This window comes from Onychomys torridus, chromosome 13, assembly GCF_903995425.1.
Source record: "Onychomys torridus chromosome 13, mOncTor1.1, whole genome shotgun sequence".
Taxonomy (NCBI): Eukaryota; Metazoa; Chordata; class Mammalia; order Rodentia; family Cricetidae; genus Onychomys; species Onychomys torridus.
In genome coordinates, this window is record NC_050455.1 from 40,345,425 (window position 1) to 40,371,308 (window position 25,884).

At 36.8% G+C, this 25,884-nt stretch overlaps 1 pseudogene; it reads right to left on the reverse strand.

Annotated features, from left to right (window-relative positions):
• Nucleotides 1-22,731: 22,731 nt before the first annotated feature.
• On the reverse strand, nucleotides 22,732-25,582 carry LOC118594794 (annotated as a pseudogene).
• Between the last annotated feature and the right edge of the window lie 302 nt (nucleotides 25,583-25,884).

Genomic DNA, 25,884 nt, shown 5'->3' on the forward strand with positions numbered 1-25,884 from the left:
AATGTTCATTAGTATTATTTTCATTTAAAATCATAGTTTGTGAACAGTTTTATTGAAAATTTTAGGTACCTATTTGTTTTTATTTTTTAAGAGGTAAGAGTCTCTAGTAATATATTTTCTAATCCCAGCTTTCCCTGCATTGGATTGGAAGTTGCAGTTTATCATCGTATTAGTTGGTATTGTTGGACCTCAAGCATCCATCTTGACTTAATATTGGAAGCCAAATACTTATCCATGTCTAATCTGGTTTATTGTATTACTTGAATTTATCTAAAAATATGTATGATAGTGGTCATTAATTAGTAGCCCTAACTCTTAGTTTTCATTTATTCATGGTTGAACTCTGTCTACTGATTTTTATGTTTTGTATACATTCTTATGTCTTTTATGTTTTTCATATCATATAATCCCTTTTCTTGGATATAGTCCTGTTTTTACTTGCTTAGTTGTTCATATTTAATTTTGTAACTTGTAACTTCTTTATCAAATAATTTTTGTAAATTCTGAAGTATGATTAGGACATTACCACAGTCCACAGCTGCTGTCACTAAACTCCCAAAGATAAAGCTTGTCTGAGTGTATGGTTAAAATTAATTTTCAAATGATTTTTTTTGCTATGAACATACTTTTGAACAGAGAGTTAAGCATAACACAATGACTCTGTTTTTCTACTGTTTTTTTGATCTAACTGCCATTCTGCATGTTGTTCTATCTTTTATAGCTACAGGCATTGACAGATTTTCCTTGAATTGCCTAAGATTTTAATTCTCGTTATGTTACTGGGTACCTTATCAGACGCACTGCATTGAAGTCTGGATGTCTCTCAGCAATTCTAAGCATTTTCACATATTATTGCTATGAGTGTCACTTCTTTTATAGCCTGCTTACTCTCCCTTCTTCCATCCCTCCCTCCTTCCCTCATTCCCTCCCTCCCTTCTCCCCTCCCTCCCTTCTTCTCTCCCTTCCTTCCTTAGAGATTTATTCATTTTTATTTTATTCCTTAGGTGTCTTGTTAGCATGTATGTGTGCCCAATACATGCAATACCCACAGAGGCCAGAAGAGGGCATCTAATCTCTCAGAACTGGAGTCACAGATGCTTGTTAGCTGCCAGAGGGGTGCTGGAAATCTAACTCAGATCCTTAGAAAAGCAATCAGTGCTCTTAACTGTGAAGCCGTTTCTCCAGACCATTGTACCCCAGACCTTCACTCTCTGAGATTTGGTGTCCTCTCCTTGGCTCTTTCTGGATAATTTCTTCAGATTTGTCCACTGATTTAAGAACTATTGTTAAGATGGTTCACTGCATTTCCTACTTCATTGAGTCTCCAAATCAATTAACTATTAAAACATCTCCTGAGGTTTTCCCTCAAATTGTATGTGTGTGCGTTGTATATATTTCACTCATTAAGTACTTCAAGTACTCTTTTTAGCACCATGAAAGTCATATTTTATAATCTATTTTTCTAGTTTCTTTTTTTGTTACAGTAATATAACAAATGACCAAAAATTACCTGGAATGAAGAAAGGGTTTAGTTGTCTTACATATTGCAGTTAAACACCTAGGGACAGTAAGACAAAAACTCAAGTCTAGACTTGAATGATTTGATTTCTCTCACTGCCCAGCCACCTTCCTTAAACATCCCAGGATCACCTGCTCAAACATAGACTGGCCACAGTAGGCTGGGCCTTCCTCAATAACTTGGAGGATGCCCCATGGACGTCCCCAGAGGACAATCCAGTGGAAGCAACTCCTCAAATGAGGTGTCCCCACCCAAGTTTGTCACATTGAGAACTGAAGCTCACTATGGTGTGTATATCATTAGGTATCTGCAACTTCCTATATGGGAATCCAATCTTTGGTTTTGCTAATGTTGTATCTTTGAACTGCATTTCTTCACATGTTCAGAATTTTTTTAAAGCTTAGCTCAAGTATGTTAGCTATTAAAAAAGAACTAACATGTTTTATCATAAGTGGGCTGACATTTCAGTTCAGTAATGAAGGCTGTTCTTTGACAGTTTCATTCAGTTTTATAATAGGTTCTCATTACATTTACCCTAGCCATCTCTTATCTCTCTTTTCCCTTTTAATTCTCTTTCTCCATATAAATGTCTTCCCACATTCATGTATTTTTGTTTAAATTTGGTTATATTGTTGACTCAATGTAACTAGAGTCATCTGTCTGACGGTGTGGATGGAATTATCAATTGGACCCCCTATAGGTTCACCAATTGTTAAGAAACTGAAGACAATGACACTTTCCCAGAATCTATCAGCAGCCACTAGTTCAGTAAATAGGGGTGAGACCCTGTGATCCCCTCTTTCATCCACATCTGACTGCTAACAGTACCACTATTGTGCCATACCAGTGTAGGTAGTCACAACTCTTGTGAGTTCATGATTGCTCTACTTATGTCATAACCAGAAGATAACTCACACCTTCCCCCATCTTCCAGCTCTTATTTCTTCCTTCATTGTTTTCCCTGAGTCTTAGAGAGGATGGTATATGTCTTATTCATAGCTGAGATTTTTATGTATGTATTCACAGAAACTTAAGAAACCCTGTATCTTTGCATCATGGCCTTTACCTGCAAAGAGACTTCTCTGATTCAGGCATTTGTCTATGTGTATGAACATAGATGTTTAGAAGGTAGTTTGGTGCTTTGTCAACTTAATTAAAGAAAAGTAGTAAGTCCCCCTATAGGGACTTGCCTATGAATTCTACAGATATACATTTCTTTTTACCAGTTTTACAATACCAGACATGGATTGCTCTTGTGGAATAGGCTTCACATCCAATAAGAAAGCAGTTGGCTAATACAATAATAGTTTTGCCATTATTATATAAGTGATCCCATATTGACCACAATTTGTTTTTGTTCTCATTGATTTCATACCTGGATAGGATGTTTAATGTACCCCTTTTTTTTTTCTTCCAGAAGCCTGTATAATACCTATGGTATTATGAAAGCTAGCTTGTAAAGAGGAAAGTTTCAGCTTATTGCCAGTTTAATTTTTCTCTATCTTACAACAAAAGTGTGTGGTGTTTTTAGTAGTAGTATGTTACACTCTAGTTCTGATGGGCAGCTAAGGGGAGTTGCAAGAGCCTGCTTTATTATGGGGACTTCTGGGACCCTCCCTGAACAACAACTTATTAGGAAGTATCCTGGCACTTGGATGCATGTTTAGGAATCCACAGATTCCAGCAACAACCATGCAGAGCATCTCTCTTCTAGCTCTGCTTTGTAAAATTATGTAATTTAATTGGATTACAGGATAATGGTTTTTTCACATAGCCTTCACTTAGGTTCATCTGCTCCCCATGATCCCTTGCCTCTCCTGTCTTCTCAGGGAGTACAGTGAGGGAAAGGATTACATATTTAACATATAAAAATTGGTTCTCACTGCCATCACTGAAATTAAAGTAGTAAATGTATCTAACTACTCTCAAACTTTGTGTGTGTGTGTGAGTATGTATGTTTGTGTCTTCTGGAGTAATAGAATTTTTCACATAAATTCCAGCCTATAAATAAAATTGGAAGTGTTCAATTGTGTATTGTTAATATGGGAACTACACTGAACAGAAATTAGTTTTGTAATATAGGTGTAGTTTTACACATTTTGAATAACTATGCATTTTCCCAATCCCAACTCATGGAACTTATTTTTCTAATTTGTGCATTTATAACTTTGACTATTTTAATAACTTACATGAATAGAATCATGCAGATATTTCCTTCCATGACTGGCTTATCTTATTTAGCATAATGTCTATCAGATTCACATATATTGTTTAAAATGAAGAATTTAGCCATGCTTGTAATTCCAGAGCTCAAGAGGTATAAATCAGTGAATCACAAAATAAGCATAGAAAGTGTAAGATTTCTTTTTTTAAAACACACACACACACACACACGCACACGCACAGGCACAGGCACAGGCACATACCACCACCACCACCACCACCACCACCACCATGTTTCTTTATCTGCTCTCCTGTTGAGATATTGCCACGCCCACGACGGTGTCGCCCGCGTGACAAATGCCTTGGATGAGGTAGTTATGTGGGAAAGGGGGGCTCGCGGCCCTCGGGTCTATGCCCCCGGTGACCCCTTATCAATCTGCCCGAATCATGGTGCCAGGCTACACGGAACCACCCAGATCTGCTTGCAGAGGCTGGCTGGCACTCTGCCTTCTTTTCTTTGCAGCTGTGATTATTGCTGTTTCCTTGTGTATTGATTCCAGGAAGTTAACTTTTAATGTTCCTGATGTGCCCATAAAGAAAATATGATTCCTCAAAAGTGGCTTCAATACCCCCACCTATGATTCAAGCTCTTAGGCCAACAGTTCAAGAGGGTCCCTAAAGTTTGGGGAAATTCATAAATGATTTAAAACAAACAAAAAACAAAACCTTATGATTCAGAAGGACAAAGACTCTAGCAAAGAGAAAATGAAAGTAAAAGTTCAGGGACTCATAGACAATTTACACGCACAGCCGACAGCAGCTGCGAGGAAGTAGTTACAGGAATTAGTCATTCCTACAAGAATTATCCAGGGACAAATAGAGTTTCTCATCAAGGGGTGATGGTGGCAACCCCCTAACTTTAATCCTAGACATAATAATTATTTAGAACCATTACCTTTTATGGGAGCTTATGATAAACATGGGAACCGATGGGTGAATCATAATGGTATGAAAACAGAATAGCATAAGTTATAGTTCATGGAAAGATTAGCTAGGTCCCGAACCCCCTGGTGCCTTCTCACCCACAGGCAAAGATTAAAATATTCTCACACATATGAGACCATGGTTAGAACAATGATGGAAAGGGTTTAATTTTTATACAAAACAAAGGTTTAATAATTATGTAGAAAGAAAACTACAGCTAGGGCCGTAATGTTCTCTGCCTGGATGAGGAACCACAAAAGAGAAAAATAAAGGCTATACTCATGAGATCTGTTAATCATTATGAGAAACTTGTGTAACTACATTGTTGATTCTATGTCTATCACCCTACTGGCCAATTGCCATGTTTCCTCAAAATAACTGTATAAAATTCACTGCTTGGTCTGAGTAAAGTTACAACAGCTTCACAACATACTCTCGTGTCTGTGTCTGTCTGTCACTCGCCGAATCCCACTTATCCTGAATACCTGCACCCCATTCTCCCTCGGTCTGGTGGTCCAGCTGAGATCCAGTCCGTGACAAGATATACCAATGTTGTTTTCATTGGTATATATCTTGACTATGTTCCATGAGAAGGCTGCTATGTACATAAGCTTACAGGCAACCTTAAAGATCTTGATTTGAATTCTTTTGCATATAACAGCATTGGGATTTTGGCTCATTTGGTAATTTTGTTGGTGTTGGGCAGAGCTGCCCTGATTTTTTTCTCTGACTTCTTTCCCAGTTAATTTCTCACCAACAATGTAAACAAGTCCAAATTTCTCCACAACTTTGCTGATTGTAGATTATGCAAGATCCATTCTAAGAGATATTGAAGGAAAATGTTGAAATTACCTGTTAGCATCTTTTCTTGTATCTCTTGGCTGTTGACATGTTTTATTTAAAGAAATGTCTGTTTAAAATTTTTGTCTTTTTTTTCATTCAGATTATGCACAGTCTTTATTTTTTTGTTTTTGGTCACTGTGGTTGTTCTGCTAGATTCCTCATACATTAAAAATATACCATCCTGTAGATATGAGCTCTGTAAGCATTATTTCCCATTCTTTTAGCTATCTCTTCATTCTACCGAACAAACCCAAGATTGTTCATACACAGGGCAGATGTGTTGGTCTTCTGTATCTAGTTTTTTACTTTTACTTTTTATATGAGTTTTCTGTTTCCAAGACTGGCACTAAAAGTTCTGTGTTGACTAGAACGGCTTTAAATTTCGTAAAGTTCTGTCTTTGCCTCCCAAAGTGCTGAAGTAGCAGTTCTCACATTTTTCTACTTTATGTGATTTTAGGAAATCAACCAAAGGTTTCCTACAGGTAGGCAAATACTCTGATGAAGCTCTTTCCCCTGTGGTTATGAAGATTAATGTCTACAGTATTTTCTCATATGTTTTATTCTAAAAGACTTACATTTAAATAGTTTGTACAAGTCTTCACTATAAGTGATTTCCTTATATATGGGAGTCCATGAGAGTCCAGTTCTGACCTGCTCCCACCTATCAAAGGCTTCTTAGGTGGAGGGGAGAGGAATGAGAAAATATTAGATAGAAAAATGGATCTGGATGATGAGGAAAAAGACAGAGACATCAGATAGCTTCAGGAAGGCCCCGGATCAATACCCAGCAGCCTCATTTATTCAAAAAGTTTTTTTAAATAATGCCAAGGGGAAAGGCAAAAGACCTCTCCCTTGCAAGATCAAAGCAATTATGTACAGCCAAGTGTAGACCCTTCCAAACACCTGGTAACCATGCCCATGGTCAAATAATCTCATTATATAGTTCTGCTGGATAAAACAAGCTCAGATTCTCTGACCCTGAGTAAGGTCTCACTAGATAGCCTCTGTGGGGTCCCTCACTTATATAATGTAAAGCAGTGGAAACTTTTCTATTTGTACCCACGGACACCTAGCTTTCCTACCACCATTGCCAAAGAATTCAGTCTTCACTATGCATGAATTCTTTTTACCCATATTGGAGGTCATTTGACTGTATAGTTCCAAGTTCATGTACCTTGAAATCAGCAAGCTGGAAATACTGTAGTTATGGATTAGCATCTATTTCTTCAATATAATTGCTGTTTCTATCTTGCAACTGCTAAGTACATTATCCATACAAAATCAATCAAAATGATCCTGTTGCTTTTGTCTTCTCTTTGATAGTCCAATTTTGGTTTGTTTTTTCATATACATGGAATAAATTATAATCCCAAATAAAAGTGAGGTTAATCTGTTTTCTCTGCATCAATTATCCCTGTTCTATTTGTCATGCTCTGCCAGAGCGACTCATGAGACCAGTAAGCGTGTCCTTTAAGTGTGAAGTTGGTTAGTGTAACAGTGAGTGACATAGTTACCGCTCTGTAGTCCTGTGTCCTAATGAGTTCCCTGATCTGACTCAGGTCTTTGGGTACTCCTGGTCTATGGTCTATCTGCTCTCTCAGGATGAAGTTTTAGTTGTAGTAAATGTGAATCCTCGGTTCTCTCCTTTTTTCATTGACTTCATGTTTTCACATAGCTTCTTTTCTTCAGTATTGTTCCAGTTATCAATAACTCAATCCAACATGAAAAACATACTTTCAATATTGCATTCAGTAAATTTTGTTTTTCTATTTTTTTCAGCCCTTCAAGAACTACTGGTACACATTTATTATATACATACATATATATATATATATATATATATATATATATATATATATATATATATATATATATATATAAACTTATGAAAACCCATACTGATGTTTTAAAGAGGAATTAGAAAAGAAGACATGCAGACATGCAAGAATGAGCACAGATAGTTTATAAAAATGTTCTTGTCTGGGTTTTTCCTGGCCTTCTTTGACTGTTGCCTCTACGGTTTGTGATGTTGTTAGCCCTTCCTACATCGGCATCATCCATGCCTCTAGTGAATGATAATGTGCTCGGGTATCATCATTGGGTTTATACTCCATCCACAACCATGGACTGTTGACTTTCTTCTCAACATATGCTGCTTCTTCTGGTGATTATATTCCCTCAATTCTAAGGTGACTGTTGTACTTGAATCTACAATAAATGAATACCAGCTCCACAGGTGTAAGGAAAAGCGATTATTTTTCCATTCAGGATAAACGGAAACTTTAGGTTGTAAGTTAAATTTTGCTATGAAAAAGATCTATATGTTAGAATTAGGATTCTACCCAAGAAACTGAACACTTGACCACCATTTGGATTTCATTTGTTATTTCCAAGAACCGTATGGTGTCCTTATTATTGTACCTGATTAAATCCTTTAATGTAGCAGTCTTTTAGTCCATAAGATAGGTTTATTTTAAGCTATCACCATTGAAGACATGAGGCTTATGAGTTTAATTTTCACAAGAGAGCTGTAAGATCAGTGGTCTATTACCACTCAACTACACAACGCTCTGTTGTACACAGACTCCCAAAACAAACAGATTCCACTTAATGTCTTCTAAAGACTTGACAGTAAATATCTGCTTTGGGAAAAATGTGCTGCTCATATCTACAATCTGGAAAAGATAAAATACACATTATAATGCAACCTTCACATTATTTTTATTACCTTGTTTAGCTGGATATAGTTTCTTGGAATAGTGACAATTGAACACTGCCTTCTGTTTTGAATTGTATCCAAATACGCTGGTTTAAATAGGTTTTATGATAATTCCTGTTGACTGAGCTTATCCCCCAGAGTAAGTGTAAATCTGACAAAACTCATGAATTGCTCCAATATATGACATTCCAAAAGAGAAAATGTGAAAAAAAATTTCCATGACAAATGTTAATATACAACAGTACAGATATAGTACTTTAAGCATTATGAAATTGTATATGCAAATGAACATCTACCTATAATATATGTAGACAATATTGAAGATTTGAAAAAGGCTAGTTTTAAATAACAGTTTGAATACAGATTCTCATTCATAAGTGGTTTCTGCCAACATTTTGTAACAGAACTCTGAATTAAATCATTCTTTATTGAAACAATTGATGAAGTCATAAAAAAAACCCTCTCTGTTGAATCATGGAATGCCTCAATTTTCCAACAAAGGAGTGATAAAAGTAAAGAAATAATGTTATTTTCTGAAGTTTAATTGTAGTTAATACTTTTATAAGTTGTGCTGAAAATGAAGAGCATGATTACTTAGAATTCATTTTATTTAGAGTTAATTAGACATACCGTTCACAGAAATTATTGTAGAAAACAAAAGTAAAACAAATAGAATTGCATGTCTATTCATTTTAAATCTTGTTAATAAAATCTGAAAATAAGTGTGTAAAAAGAATTATAATGAGCTATTAAACATTTGATATTTATGATTTAGTATAAAAGTTACAATATAAAGATATTTGTTATACATTATTGAGATGTATATATAATCATAATGATTATTGAGATGCACAATTTAATGAAGTCTGTACTTATGAGTAAAAATAAGATTAGAAGCATGATTCTAAAAGAACTAATGGTGATTGTCTTAAGGTAGAGAAATTGGTGACATGCAATTTATTTAATTTTTTCTTTTAGGTACTTTTATGCATCTTGTAAAAGAAATAGACAAATCTTTTGTCAAACAATTGTCATTTAAATATAAATAAAACATAAAATATAAATCAAATATAAAATAAAAAGATCACTGCAGGTAGAATGGAGCTAGAAAAATTTAGCAGAAAAGAAGTCGCAGATCTTGGGCTTCTGCCAATTGCACAGTCTTTGCTCCAAGTGTCTTAGGACAGAATGCTCATGTTCATTTAAACTTCAAGGAGTTTTAAGGATGCTTGACATAAGAATGCATGAGCCATATACAAAGAACTACTTTTAGTCTAAAGTTTTAAATACTTATTTTGTTTTGAACAAATGGCCTCTACTATATAAACAAACTCTTTTCTTCTATGAGATTACTGTTGAAATGTACATTTTTGCCACTTTTCTATGTGAATAATGTATTAAAATGAAAAATAAAAACAATACTGTGGTATCTTGGCTGAGTGTGATATGGGTAGAATTAACTAAAACTGGCTAAAGATGAATCCAGGATGTGCTCATATTGATATGTGTCATGGATATTCTGGGGACACATGGGTTTTGGTAAAAACAAAAACAAAACCTTTTGTTTCTTCCTTATTGAGAGAAAGAGAGCCATTAAAATAACCATAAAAGCCTGAGTGTCTGAGGACTCTATTTGCAAGCATTATGATTATGTTCACAGTTATGTCTGGGAATTTGTGTGAACAAAATGATTTCCCTGCTTTGATATGGGTCCCTTCACTGGAAAGAATTTGAAAATATAATTTACAGCACATGTTGACACATTTTATTAAATTTGTGGGGACTTTTAAATCCAGCATCTTGAGAGTTTTTAAATGATTCTGGAGCATGTGCATGGAGATACACTATTCAGCACAAAAGATAGGCTATTCACATTGAAAACATGATGCTATTTTAGAGAGAAACAGAATACAAAAATTATAAAAAGGTGATATGTAAATTATGTGATGATTATGCCATCTTACCAACAGAGAACAGATATTCTTGAACACATTCTAAGGAAACTGCTAGCTCATGGGAGTTCTTCATACTTTTCAAACTGCACCTTCCAGGTGTTGAGGCCCTTTTACTGACAGACCAAATTTGTGACTCCAGTCACTGTAAACCATCCCCAGAGGCCTCTAAAGACATGGATTAGAGTGTTCTTTCAATGCCAGGTAAATAACAGGTGGTGATGTGACAGATTAAGTGGCAGCTTCTCAACCATTCTCTCCTGTTATTACTGAAAATAGTGGGGAGTTACAATTCTGCTTCTGGTTGATTTGATCCTGATGCCTAGGCCAAGTTGCTCTAGCATGTTGCTGCCACTCACTGGCAAGGCAAATGAGCATGTACTCTCCAGCTAAGTTCTATGCTCTTCTTACCTGGTTCAGTAATTCCATACTCTTCAGATGGGCATGGATCGGAAAGTCAGGCTCTTTAAATACCCAGAATCATTGCTAGGATATCTGATGGACACCATCAAGTCACTCCAGTTTGAATTAATAAGATGGAATCATCAAGTGGAGTGATGGGAACCTTCATATTTTCATAGCTGTTAAGAGATGCACCAATTTTCAGAAACATGCACATATGTACATGTGTGTGTTGTGGGGAGAGAGTGGGTTTTCTCTCTTTTCCCTAAATAGGACATATATACTGTCATCTCTTTAGTTTGGCCATATCTTCTCATTTTACCATAAGGCCTAGGGTAATCCCTCATCATGTTTGAAACAGTCTCAGATAGCCTTGTCATAAGTTCTTCTTCCCACTACATTACCATGGTCTCTAGACCATCTTCTTGATAAAATCAACAGTTGCAATTTCTGCTTAAATCTGAGCAGTAAAATTGACTCTCTGCAAGCACACTATTATTCATGCAATCCAATGAAAGCCTTCGGTAACAGTCAAGGTGTGGCACATTAACTTCTTAATAGTACAAAGGCTATTTTCCAGATCTTCTGCTTACTTATTATTTTTCCAATAAAATGATATTCTTCCCCATGAAGCACTGTGCCCTTGTTCCCCAGGCTATGAATAAATATTACAATGTTGTTACTCTCATCTCCTTAGTGTTGAGTCCTGAAAATTGTACTTTTCTCTATTCTTTAGCCCAATATGTTTTACCCTATATGGAGCAACCAAGGTGGAGTTCATGAAAAAAAGACAGTTGTCTTTTTTTTCTTTATTAAGAAATTTTTATTTATTTTACATACCAACCACTGATCCCCCTTTTATCCCTCCTCCCACTCCCCCCCAGCATTTCCCCCCAGCAAGATACCCCCTATCCCCTTCTCTGAAAAGGTAAGTCCTCCCATGGGGAATCATCAAAGCCTGGTCCACTCAGTCGAGGCAGGTCCCAGCCCTTCCCCCTGCATCAAGGCTGGGCAAGTTATCCCTCCATAAGTAATGGGCTCCAAACAGACAGCTCATGTATTAGAGATAGATCCTGATTAGACTGAAATAGATCCTTTGCATAAGAGAAACAGTTGTGTAGATTGGTCTGTTTAAAATAGAACATAACATATATAATATATGAATGATAATTAAGAAGAGCTTGCAGATTTGAAAAAAAGTAGGGAAAAGGCATAGGAAGGGTTAGAAAGGGAAAGAAGTGTTGTGGAATAATCTTTTTGTACATTGTGAAGAAATATCACTCAAATTGGTTTAATAAAATAATAACCAGACAATAGCTAGGCAGGATTTTCAGGGCAGAGAGTAAACAGTTGCCTTTCTGTCCTACCAAGACCTGCAGCCACTTTTAAAATAATCACTCAGAGGCTTAATATTAATTATAAACTATTTGGTTTATTGCTCAGGCTTATTACTAACCAGCTCTTATGACTTAAATTAACCTGTTTCTATTAACCTATGTTTTGTCATGTGTCTTGTGGATTTACCTGAGCTCTAATACATCTTGCTTTTCCAGAGGCTGGCTGGCATCTCCCCTGACTCAGCCCTTCTTCTCCATGTATCTCTACTTGAATTTCCCTCTTGGCTTTAGACTGGCTTGCTCTAGGTCAAAGCAGCTTCTTTCTTAACCAACGGTAATAAAACATATTCACAGCATACAGAAATACCATCCAACAGCAGCAGAGAGGACACTGGGAGGAAGAAGGGAAAGTCACCAGCAGATGAGAGGGAACAGATATGACAGAAAAGAGGTAAAAGCTACAAGTCACATGGCAATATGTAAATGAATAAAAATGGGTTGATTTAAGTTATAAGAGCTAGTTAGAAACAAGCCTAAGCTATTGGCAGAGCTTTCATAATTAGTAATAAGTCTCTGGGTCATTATTAGTGAGGTGGCAGCACAAAGAAAAAAAATCCAGCCATAAAGAAGGAGTGTAAAATATGTGATTACAGTAATCATATATAAAATTATGTGTGTGTGTATGTGCATAGATGTACACACACATATACATATATATAAAAATTATCAAAGAAAAGGAGACTGCTATTAATTAAGATCAATTAAAATAAATAAAAATCAAAAATTCCTATTTGAGTTGCTGATGAATTTTATTTAAAAATATTGCAAACTTACTTTTGTCTTTACAAAGTGGCATCTATCCTAAAGAATTATTTCAATAATAAATTGCTTCATTGATTGCTATCAGTAAATGTTTGATAGACCTTCAAAGTATACACATAGCTAGGGTGGTTTATTAGGTGGTAGGGGTTCAGGAGTGAAATGTTTAAGAAGTTTTATCCTAGGGTAAATGTCTAACAGTATGAACATTGGGAAAAAAATTGCTACACATTTGCTGTTCATGTAACTTTCTGCTCACTTCTAGTCCTTCACTGTAAAAGAATTCTCATACAGTTCACAACACTTCAGTTTGCTTTATGGAATGCCAGGGAAGGTATTGCCCTTAATGTCAGCCCTCCCAATACTCTCTGTCTCATTATAAGACCAGCATGCCCTGGGTCTTATATTAAGCATGCAATATCCTTGCAAAAAGTAGCTTGGCCTCTTTCCTCTTACTTCTTTGTTCTGCATAACCTTTAATTTGTAAGTAATTGAAGGACTAAATTGTTCTGGTGACAATAAAGATTGAGGGTTAATTTATTATTCTGGACCTTACTTCTACTGTTATATATACTTTTCTTCTGGATCAGATGGAAAAGTAAGAACACATTTCTCATCATTACTGGAATTTAAGACAGAAGATGCTGAAAAATATATGTTACATAAATAATGAATTGGTTGCATGATTTTTAATGATGGAGAAAATAATTTATTATTCTATGCTAATATTTGTTTCATTGTTTTCTTCTTTCTTTCATTAGTCCTAGGTCTCAAATTATTAAAAATTACTTTTAAATATATATATATATATATATATATATATATATATATATATATATGTGTATGTGTGTGTGTGTGTGTGTGTGTGTGTGTGTGTGATATGTGTATCCCACATATATATTACATATATGAAGGGTATGTATATGAGTACAGGTCTCACCCAGTCCAGAAGAGAGGACCCAGTCACTGGGAGCTGGGCTTATAGGTGGTTGTGAGCCACATAACATGGGAGATGGAAATTGAACTCAGGTTCTCTGCCATAGTTGTACATGCTCTTAATTGCTGAGTCTTCTCTCCAGACTCAAGGTCTCACTTTTTAAAATATCCAAACCTTAACCTAGTTTTCAAATTATGGACACCCTTTCCATATAAACTCTTCCTAAGAAACAGATCATGTGCCACATCTTAGCTCCTGCTTTACAGTGAGATTTCCAGCCTGAATCTGATACCTCAATGAGAAATCTGTACTGTGTGGTGATTTATATACCATGAATTCCAGGTTTCATTTCTTTCATTTAACTTTGATTTCATTTTCTACATTTTAAACATGAACATAATTAGTCTTTTTGGCACCACAGCAAATTTCATTTTCTTCTATTTAAACAACTAGGTAATTATTGGAAGAACAAATACAAAGAACTGCAAGATGCATTCTATAAAAAAATAGTTCTTTACAAAAAATAATTGCTGTCAGACAGAAAATATTTATATGTTTAAATGGCACTCACTTCGATGGCTATTGTGAATAAAACACAAAACAAATAAGCATTACTGTATTGTCTTAGTTTCTCTTTTCAACAGAGAAACTTCTTTGGCTGATTAAAACCTACCAAGAAATTTGGTTGTGAAAAATACTCAAATACTCATTTTTATAAGCTACTTTCCTAATTATTCTTCTTAAAAATGGGAATACTGCACATTCATTATGTTTACAACAAAATGAAAAGGAGAGATGAAATCATATTTAGTTAATTATCTTAAGACTTTGAAATTATTTTTGAAAATCCTCATGCATAAATTTTTGTTGTTGCACTGTTTGTTTCTGTCAATTTGACTCAGATCATTCTGGTAAGAGAATGTCTTCATTGTGAAAATAGATTCATAATATGGGCATCTAGCTATTGTTTCCATGTCATGGAGTGGGCCTTAAATCCACTTTTTAAAAGTGGTTGGTTAGTCCCATAGCGTTTGCACCACTAGCGCTGGCTGTCAGGCAGGTCACTGTTGAAATCACAGGGTTCATAGATGATGTTATTTATCTTTCTCTCTGGTAGAGTGCAGAGTGCCTTTCAGAACCATGAATGCTAGTCAATAGGGTGAAGCTTCTAGTTTAGGATCAACTTGACTTCTCCTGGTCTGATAATTTATATCCATGTTGTCTTCAACAACAGGGATTTAGCATCAGGTGGTGGGGACCAATTAGTAGCTTTGATCACAGTCTGACGGGGGAGGGCATCCATAAGACTCCTTTGGGCTGACACTGCAAAATGACTAAGAACCTGAGACTATATAGGTCATGGGCCAAAGGGAAACCTAACTAGTATAATCTAAAGGAACACAACAATAAAATGACTCCTAATTGCATATTGCTATACTCACTGATCAGCATCTCATTCAACCCTCATCAGAGACACTGCTTCTTATAGTTGATAGGAACTAACATTGAAGCCCACAACTGGACAGTGTACCATCAGTGAGAAACTTTGGAGCACTCATTTATAAATTAGATGCCTTAATCAAGTTCCTCCCTCATGAGGCTCAGGGTTCTATGCAGAAGAGAAAGTCAGATTGCAAGAGCCAAACATGGTAGATAACAACACAGAAAAAGTATCTTTCAAACACATCAGGTCTGATGCACATATAATCTCACAGAGACTGTGGCAGAACTCATTGGACCTGCATAGGTTCGAGTTGGACCGGCTCCCAGGACTGAGAAGGGGAAGTGGACAGAGTCCCACGTATAACCAAGAAACTATTGGCAATTGATACTTACTGACAAAGGGAAAATTTTTATCCAATGGAGTGATACTGGGTTTACCAACTGCCACTCTCCAGGGAAGGCCCCATACCCAGGAGTAGTCAATCACCACAAAATGAACTCTATGTTTTACCTTTTTGTTTACTTTTGTTTTACTTTGGTATAGTTTTGTCTTATTCATTTTATGTTAGTTTGTTTTTTATTTTCATCTAGGGTTTTGTATTGTTTCTTTTCCAGAGAGAGAAAACATGGAGAGATGAGAAAGACCTAGGAAAAGACTGATGAAGGGAAAAATGTAATCAAAATAATAACTGATGGAAGTGGATGCAGAGTTCCTCAGCCAGGCCCCAGGTGGAGCTCCAGGTGTCCAATTGTCGAGAAAGAGGAGGGACTGTAAGAGTGTGAATTGTTGAGACCAAGACTGGAAAAAGCACAGGGACAAATAGCCAATCGAATGGAAGCGCATGAATTATGAACCAAAGGCTGTGGAGCCCCCAACTGGATCAGTCCCTCTGGATAAGTGAGACAATTGAATAGCTTGAACTGTTTGGGAGGCACCCAGGCTGTGGGACCAGGACCTGTCCTTAGTGCATGAGCTAGCTGTTTGGAACCTGGGGCTTACACAGGGACATTTTGCTCAGCCTGGAAAGAGGGGACTGGACCTGCCTGAACTGAATCCACCATGTTTAAATGAATCTCCAGGGGAGTCTTGGCCCTGGAGGAGATGGGAACGGAGGGGAGGGGATGAGGGGTGGGTGGGGGTGGGTGCAGGAGTGGGGAGGACAGGGGAACCCATAGCTGATGTGTAAAATTGAAATACAAATATAATAATAAAAAATAATAAAAAATAAAATAAAATTACAAAAATTAAAAAAAAATTACTAAACATTTTTAAGTGGTCTTTAGGCAAGTCTATGGCGGTATTGTCTTGATTAATGATTGATATGGGAGAGGCCATATTTCTGTACATTGTGTCATCCCTGGCCAGGTGGCCTTAGGTTGTAGCAGAAAAAAGGCTGAGCAAGCCATGGGAAGCAAGTAAAAAAGCAATGTTATTCCATGTTTTCTGCTTCAGTTCCTGCCTCCAGGTTCCTGCTGTAACTTCCCTCAGTGACGGAGTATAACCTGAGAACCCTGGAATGAAATAAACTGTCTCCTACCAAAGTTGCTTTGGGTCATGCTGTTTTGTTACAGCAATAGAAATCCTAACTAAGACAGATGTCTTCGTCTTTTAATTGGCTGCCAGAGAACTAACAGTCAATGAGAAAACATAAATAGGCTGCGAAAAATTAAAACAAAACAATGTTATGTCTGTGAAATTCCATTTAAACTGTGAAATCATTTTATCAACTGTTCAGAAAGAAGCACAAAAGTAGAAACAAATTTGCTGAGGGGAATAGTCTATATGAGATTATTTGAAATCCTGTCTACACCTCTCAGATGTATTTCACAAAGAAGATTAGTGATTTCAGCATCAATATTTAGGTTTGTTTTGGGATCATATAAATCTCTATGGTGTTTAGTTGATTGAACTGTAGCCGTATTTCCAAAGATAAAGACTAAATTACATTCTCTAATGCTGAGAAACCTGCAAAATACACTCTTTTATCAATAATTTGCCTTCTCTTGAATTGAAATATTTGAATTTAAGAAGCTAGTTCAATCAGTTTTGAAGAAATACATGAAGTATGGCTATCTGTAAGTATAAATCATCAAGGAAATCTAGTTCCTATATTTACTTTGAAGTAATAGCAAGATGAAGATACCATATTTTCAGTATTCATTTTATACCTGACTAACTGTATCACAGCCTTTGGTAATAAGATTTCAAAGAAATCAATGTAGATATATTCAAGAGACATGTTTGTAAAACATATAAGAATATGAAGGATAACAAGAAAAATTCAAGAAGTTTTGGTTAAACAGGGCTTAGCTTTATACTTTTAAACATTTTATGTTCATTGATGGGTGAATTCATGGAAAACCTAGAGTTTAGACTGGTGACAGAGATGATCTTAACCATGAGTTACTCATAATTCAGTAGGCCTTTCCTATGCTTTTTTATTTGTTTGACTAGGCTGAGGTCCGTGTGAAACTGAGGTAGGGTTTCTATGGTCATGTCCAATTCACATTTGAGCCCATGGAATAGGAAAAGAGAATGACTGCCTGGTTCCTAAACTGAAGGATGTGATGAATTCTTCAATTGAATGGTATGTTTTTTTAAGACTAAAAAAAGTATTTAAAAGTCTGTCTGTCAAGGCTATATATAATGTAGATTAAATGGTAAAGAGAATCTGTCATTCTCAACTTCTCATGTCATTTTTTTTTTTTTTTTTGAGACAGGGTTTTGAGTTTTGGTGCCTGTCCTGGATCTTGCTCTGTAGACCAGGCTGGCCTTGAATGCACAGAAATCTGCCTGGCTCTGCCTTCCAAGTGCTGGGATTAAAGGCTTGCACTACCACTGCCTGGCTGTCTTTGTTTCCTTAATTTCTCTAGGATAAAATGAAATTTCAAAGCAGTTTCTTTTTTTTTCTTTCTTTCTTTCTTTTTTTTTTTTTTTTTGGTTTTTTGAGATAGTGTTTCTCTTTGTAGCTTTGTGCCTTCCCTGAAACTCAATTGGAAGCCCAGGCTGGCCTCAAACTCACAGAGAATTGCCTGCCTCTGCCTGCCTCTGCCTCCCGAGTGCTGGGATTAAAGGCCTGCACCACCACCACCCTGCTTCAAAACAGTTTCAATTTGCTTTGCAATGATGATTTAGCATGGTGAACACTTTTTAAAATATTATTATTATTATTATTATTATTATTATTATTATTATTGTTGTTGTATTTATTTTATTTTTGAGATTACAATATGATTACATCAGTTCATCCTTCCTCTTCCCCTCTCTAAACCCTCTCATATACCCCTCTTTGCTAACTTCCAAATTAAAGGCCTCTTCAGTATCTATATTACAATTAAAAGAAAAGAGAAGGTAAGTGATTATAGTGAGACTAGTGATTCATACTAGGCTTTTAAGGGATGTTGAGAAGAGGGACATGCATGGAAGTGGGAATAATAGAAGCAAAGAAAAAATAGTGTGAGATATGGATGGAATTGGTTAATTATATAATGCAAAAAGGGGGGTCTGAAGTGTTTACCCAGCTACCTTTAGACAAATCATCCTCCGGACTTTGGAAAATCCAATAGTAATAGGAATGGACACAGGATAAGAGAAAGTTAAAAAAAAAAAAAAAAAAAAAGTTGAGAGGAAAAGAGAGCAAGATACAGAGGTAGTAAGGAGAGCTTGGTGAAGATACCAGAAAATAAGTTCAGTGATTGAATGGTCTTTTTTTTTTTTTTTCCTCCCCACCCTGAATGGTGTTTTAAATCCCCTCAGTGGACACAGTGAGTTTTCTCCCAGACCAAAAATCTCTTGATTTTTACTGGTTGTGTTCTTGTTTTCTGCTCTGGGATGTCTTTCTGTATGCTATGAATATGTGTTGCTCTGGTTGATAAATAAAGCTGTTTGGCCAATGGTGAGGTAGAATAAAGTTAGGCGGTACATTTGAACTGGAGAGAGAGGAGAAGAAAGGAGGGTGGGGCAGATTCTGAAAGCCACCACCAGGAGAAGCAAGATGTGAAAGTACCAGTAATCCAATAGAAATGGGTTGAGTTAAGTTATAAGAGCTAGCTAGAAAGAATCCTGAACCATAGTCCATATAATTTGTAGTTAATATTAAGCCTCTGAGTAATTATTTTATAAACACCTGTAGGAATGTGGGGCCCAGTAGGACTGGAGAAACTTAACAGTTACATTGTGGCACCCCATGTTGGGCATTGATCCACATAGACCTGTTTAAAAGGATTCTTGATGCACAGAAATGGAGTCACACTGGGCTTCCTGGTCTTGCAGTCTTATGCCAGCAGTGACACTGAGACATGTCTCCTGACAGCCACCTGCAAGATGGAGCAGGCCACCAGCGGCTGCTGTGAGCTTAGCATCTTGGAGGGCTACTGCGGTCTCTCCCAAAGGCTGTAGTACAGAGAGGCTTCTTCCAGCCACTGCCTTTGCCTTTGGGCTTCAGAGCACAGCTGAAGGCTTTAGAATATAGCTCCACACTACTTAATATTGCTTCTCAGAGCTGGTGGTAAACAGAATTCATCCATGGTGAAAGGCAGAACAGTGTGGAGTTGGGTGGGGGAGGGGCAGAGCCAGCAGCTGGGGCTGCCACTTTGGTCCATCCACGCTGCAGTTTTAAAACAATGGTCAGAAGGTATAGACAATCATAAGAAAGAAATATATAATTTTAAAATAATAAAATAAAGACCTTAAAAGGGGGAATAAAGTAATGTAAAAAATAAGCCACATAAAGATGGAAATTACACAGAGACTCTGGATTATATTTTCTTTGGGATTTTTAACTACAGAAAGACATTTGATTGCAAAGACTATTCAGTTAAACAAATATGTATATTTTAAAGTACCTTGACTTCAAAATTTGTGGCTAAAGATACATTGTTTGGAAAAGAGATTCTGCTTTTTTTTTTTCCCACAGAAGATGAGGACCTACAGATTGCTTCCAGGGTTATATAGCTTGATCAACCAAGACCCCCTGAAAGGTCAATATAGCCTCACAGACAACTATGTCCAAAATTTAACTATAATTCTTAATTTTCTTAGGATTTGCCAGCACCCCCAACCAGCAGAAAGTGGTATGAGAAGCTATGCCCAAATTCCCAAATTATTATTTATAAATGCATATTTTTATTTAAAGGGGGATGATTATTAATGCAATCTCTTTATAAAGAAGAAAAGGAAATATAGCTATGGTATGATAAAAGGTTAGATTATTGAATCTACTTTTAAATAGCAATAACTTATTTGAAATATTTTATATTGCTATGGATTTTAATTTATTGATACAAATTGAAAGTTAGTTTTGTTATACTTTATGCATATTTCTACTCCTGTTTAAGGTATTATGTTTATGCAACTCATTTAAAATTGTAATATCTAATTAAAATACAGATTAATAATTAGTCTTCTATGATAATCAAACTTACAGTCATTGTAATTACATTTTCTAGGTATATATAGGTATCCTTCAATCTTTAAACACTTCAACGATCTACAGAATATGGCATTTAAAATGTTTTAAAAACTTTGACTTTTCTGGACAATGAGATATGTCTGCTCCTGGCAACATCAACTACTTCAAAGAGGATGATGGGAATTGAAGAAACACATTAATGGAGTTTGCCTTCTTTGTGGCAAAAGTTAGTCACTGGCAAAAAAGTACCCTTGCCTCCATTGCTTGCCAGGATGTTATATAAACTGGACATCCAGGACCCATAGGAAAATGACCACTGAATTTTGCCAAAGCCAGGTGAGACAATTCCCTGCTTCACTAAAAAGTCTACCAGAGACTTTAGGCCTGTAGACTAAAGATAGATGCCCCAATGTTGCTGAGGAACTTGGGTGACTGTCCAGGCAGTCAGACATCTCCATCATTTCTAGAACTTTGGAAGTTGCTTACAATGCATTTCCTGTCTACTTAGGTAATATAATATCCTTCTAGGTTATTTGATGTAGTTGAAGACTAGATAGATAGAATTATAGTCCTCCTTAGTTATGATAAAAGATAAATTAGATATGAAACTTTACACTCACAAAAATAAAATACATGATGGAATAATTTCTTTAATTTTGCTAAATACAAATAGAGTAGATATTATAGGTATAATACAAGCTTGATAACTGTTGTTATATGTAATTTTGCTATGTCAATATTAAAACCTTACTTTTTATTATACAGAAAAGGGGAATTGCTGTGGGATGTCTTTTTGTAGGCTGTGAATATGTATTTCTCTGATTGGTTGATAAATAAAGCTGTTTGGCCAATGGTGAGGCAGCATAACGTTAGGCGGGACATTTGCACTGGAGAGATAGGAGAAGAAAGGAGAGTGGGACAGACACTGTGAGCCGCTCCAGGAGAAGCAAGATGTGAAAGTACCAGTAATCCATGAAGCCACGTGGCAATGCATAGATTAATAGAAATGGGCTGAGTTAAGTTGTAAGAGTTAGCTAGTGAAAAGCCTGAGCCATTAGGCCATACAGTTTGTCAGTAATATAAGCCTCTGTGTGTTTACTTGGGTCCAAGCAGCTGCAGGGCCAAGCAGGACACAGGAAAACTTCCAACTACAGTTTCCTGGGTTTCTACCTGCCCTGTGCACAGAGTTTCCTTGTCTGTTCTGTGACCTGTGGATAGCTGAGATGAACACTCAGCCTTTGCTTTGTTACCATAACTGTTACTTAGTTCCCCAATTTTGTTTGGTGATGGTCCTAGGGGCTATGTCTGGACACTTCTCTATAAGCTCTACTAATATAGATTTGGTATATTTCCTGGTATGCATTCTTTAGTGTAGCTTGCCAGAATACTCTGGAATCTGTTTCTATTGAGGTGCTTGATAGCTTGAAGTCTCATCAGTAAACTTAGACTTATGGTAGAGAAAGTTTATGGGTCTGATGTAGAAGAGGTTTTTCAAACATTGGTCAAATTAATTCATAGACTATCAAAACAGTTGATAGCAAGATAAAATATTGCTGTTGTATTTGTTTCTTGAACTGTAATCTACCACTATTTCCTATACGGTTTGTGGTATGTTGTTTTACCCAGAAGTTCTTCCTAAAGTTTACATGATCTGATTTTTTTTCATTTGAGTGTAACATTTATTAAATTTCATCATTTATGATCACTGTTTTAACCAAATCAACCCTGGCAGAAGCTCTGACAGTTAAAAACAGAGAGAATACTGATTTTCAACTATTTTACTTACATGTCCTCTTTAAATTCTCATGCAATGCTCATAATTAGGAAATATTGTATATTCATCCTCTCATGTTTATTAAGACACTCTAAAAAACTATTCATAGACACATTAGTTACTGTTCCTTCTGACAATGTATTTATAATACACTCTTCTATAAAATGTATAACTGTGGCCACATAATAATAATTATGACAATAAGATAATTTCAGGAAAAGGTTACAAAAAAAAGCAAAATCTAAAGAGACTGGGGCATATAAAAGTCACTTGAGAACATCATACACAGAGGATTTTCATTTTCCAGTTCAAAAGAACATGCTTCAAGTTTTCTTAGCAGAGAATTGTCTGGAGTGCACAAAAACAGCATTTCATATCTTATCCACTGACAGAAGATCAGTGCCTCTGAGGAAAGAGAGCTGTGGCCATTATCTTTTAGGTCTGTCCACATCATCTACGGCTGCTAGGAGCTTTTGTCTTGCTTTCTTATTGATATGAGATCCCAGGCAAACATTCACCAGGTTGGTCAGCTGCTTCATTGAATATTCCCTGTGTTCTCTGATCCAGCGCTACATGTCATTCTCAGTTAGGTAGTAGGCTTTGATATATGTTTCCACAAATTCTTTATCAGGAATGGGTCTAATATCAGTTAGCTTTTCAAGCTTCATTAAAAACTGTTGAAAATCTAATTGCATCAAGGCACGACCCTCATTACTGCACTTCTTGACATTGGCGTATCCTTCCACAATAGTTCTGTTAGCTAATTGTATGCAATGTTTCCAAAGTATATTTGATACAGGCAAGGGTATCCGAACTCTCTTAGAAACTTCATTTAACCGCTTACTAAACTGCTCAAATTCCTTCAGCAATGCATCTACATATATGTTGTGCTGTGACATGATCTCTTTGACATCCCATTTCATGTTAGTCATCAGGAGCAGCATCTGTTCATAATCAATAGCTTTACCAGCCACAATCCAGTAAATGGGTTTGCGGAGTTCGCTGGAAGTTGAGACTGAGAGTAAAATTGCTGCCGAAAGGGCTTTTTGGCTGCAGGCATCACAGCATCCAGATGTGGCCGAAGGAACTCAAACTCTTCAGCCAGAAACACCAAGGATTCTGTGGCTACCACTCGCTCTGCCAACCCACATAATGTATCCCCAGATGTCAAAATCGCTATGATTAAAGTGTGGGCTGGGTACCTTCTCCTTCCTTTCTTCTGCTGCTGTGAGTGTGGCAGTAGGATCAGCTGAAACCTCCAGGTCAATAAGGCTTTCTTGTATTCTGTTGAGAGTTGTTTTCAGTCTACTACTACTGAGGCCAAGTCCTGTGGATTCCAATGAATCATTCTGACCGAAAAAAAGGTATATATTGCATACAAGTAATAATCAAATAGCTGGGACATAAAATGGATATCATCAAAGGCTATTGGCTTAAGAATGTTCATCATCTGCATGTACTTCCCAACAAGTCTTATTACATTCAATGCTGTGTTTGTTAAGATGTGCGCATTCACTTTATTTAGACTGTAATCTGATTTCTTCCTGCTCTTAAGGGTCTCTCGTGAAACACTCTTCACTGGCACATTGCCTGTCAGCTCATCCACATAATCCGCTTGAGCTCTTCAGGGACATCACTGTCGATGTCATATTATCCTGCTCATCTGACTCATACCCATTAGAAGCCAAGACATCTTCTGTTTCTTCATCTTTGTGGTTGGCTTGAATTTCAAATGGATTCCCACCACTAGAGTACTGCTCAAAGTTTTTAAAGAGGTTGCCAATGGCTGCTTACTAGTTGAAACTGATGGGGAGCGAGACTGTTCAAGGAATTTAAATTCATGAAGCTGCAAGATGCTGAAATTTGACATAACAGGGCAAAGCTCCCACACCTCATTCTCAGTTCATCAAGTTGTATTCTGTAGTGGTTCTTGAAATAATTGATACTTTGTTTTCTAGTGGACTCCTGCAAAACTTCAGACTTGCTACCACAAAATTCTTCTCCAACTTGCATCAACCTGCTGACTATATCCAAAACAAAGATAAAATCATTGTACTTGAATATAGATAAATCAGTTCCAAGCAGGTAGGTTTTTACTTTTAGTTGAACATCCTGCCATATTCGTGTAAGGCCATGCTCCAGCTTCTTTTTTACATAGCCACGGTCAAAGTTGGTCTCCTCAGCACTCATCACATGACTTCCTTCAGATGCTGAAGCTGTCCCCTCACTGTCATGCTTCTCGTGCTACTCCATGGTCCTGTAATAGCTGAGCATCACTTCCCACAGTGCTTTGCACAGGTCTGCCAGGCATGGAATATAGCTGTCTGATGTTACACACGTGCAGAGATCTTTATATTGCAGCTTCTGGAACTTGGTATCTGTGTTTCCTGCACACAGCTCCACATAGCCAAGCACAACTTGAAACACAGTGTTGTGAATGGCTTGAGTGAAGTGTGTATGAAGTTGATCCATTGCAGTCTGTGTTTCTCCAAGAAGTCGATGAGCTTGCTGAACCTTGATATAATGATTAATGTCAAAATTCTTGCAGATTTTGGAAAGAGCTACATCCAATCGTTCCTCAATTTGTTCCAAAGTATCCTGCAGCTTTGAATTCAGCTCGCTTATACAGCTGTAGTGTCTGAAAGTGCTGGCGTCGTTCTGACACTCCAGGCACAGCTGAATGGCGCCTGGGTAGTCCTCCTCCTCTAGCATTTCACTTAAGTGTACATCGGTTCTTTGCAATGTTTTTATGGTTCTCAATGACTTCAGAAGTCCAATCAGCCACTGACGCTTCCTTTGATTTGCAAGAAGGCCCAAGCTGGCCTGAATAAAACCTTCCTTCGCAATATTCAAGTGTCTCCTCCCATTTGCGCAGATAACAGCAGCCAGCTGAAGACCTGCCTGCAACGATGTCACTCTTTCAAGCTCCTTTACATAAGCAGGTTGTTTTTCAAGAATCAAATCTACTACTTTTTTAGAGACTGCAGCTTGTTGTTGCTTTAATTTGTCTCTGTACTCCTCCAATTCTTGCAGATTGAGAATAGGTGGAAGCTTCTCCAGCTCATATTTAACAATATCAAATGGGTCTGCAGAAAAACAGACTTGCTCCATACTATTAATTAGCTCTTGTTCAGCTTGAGGGTCACTCGGCTGTTCTCGAACCTCCCTGAATTCCTCATTTCCGGGGACCCGAAGACTCTCAAAGGCACCAAGATCACTGAGGCTCTCCAGAGGGCTTTTCAGACCCTGCCGGGTCATTGAACATTTGATTTTTTGCATGTCGAGGTAGAGAGACAATTACCCTGGCGCTGAGAACTAACAAATCACACAAGACCACCAATCAGCCGACTACAACACAGGGAAGCCATAGGGAGTAGTCACATGGAGCTGCCCCACATGATCTGATTTTTAAGATGGATTTACATTTTGATGCAATGTTTTCAAGTATATCATGTATACACACACAAACAGGAGCAAAGTAATTTGTGTACCAGTACATTCAAAGCTACATATATATGAAACCTGAGGGAAAAAAAAAATCCATAATGTAAGGATAAATAAATAAGTTAGGAATCTCTCAG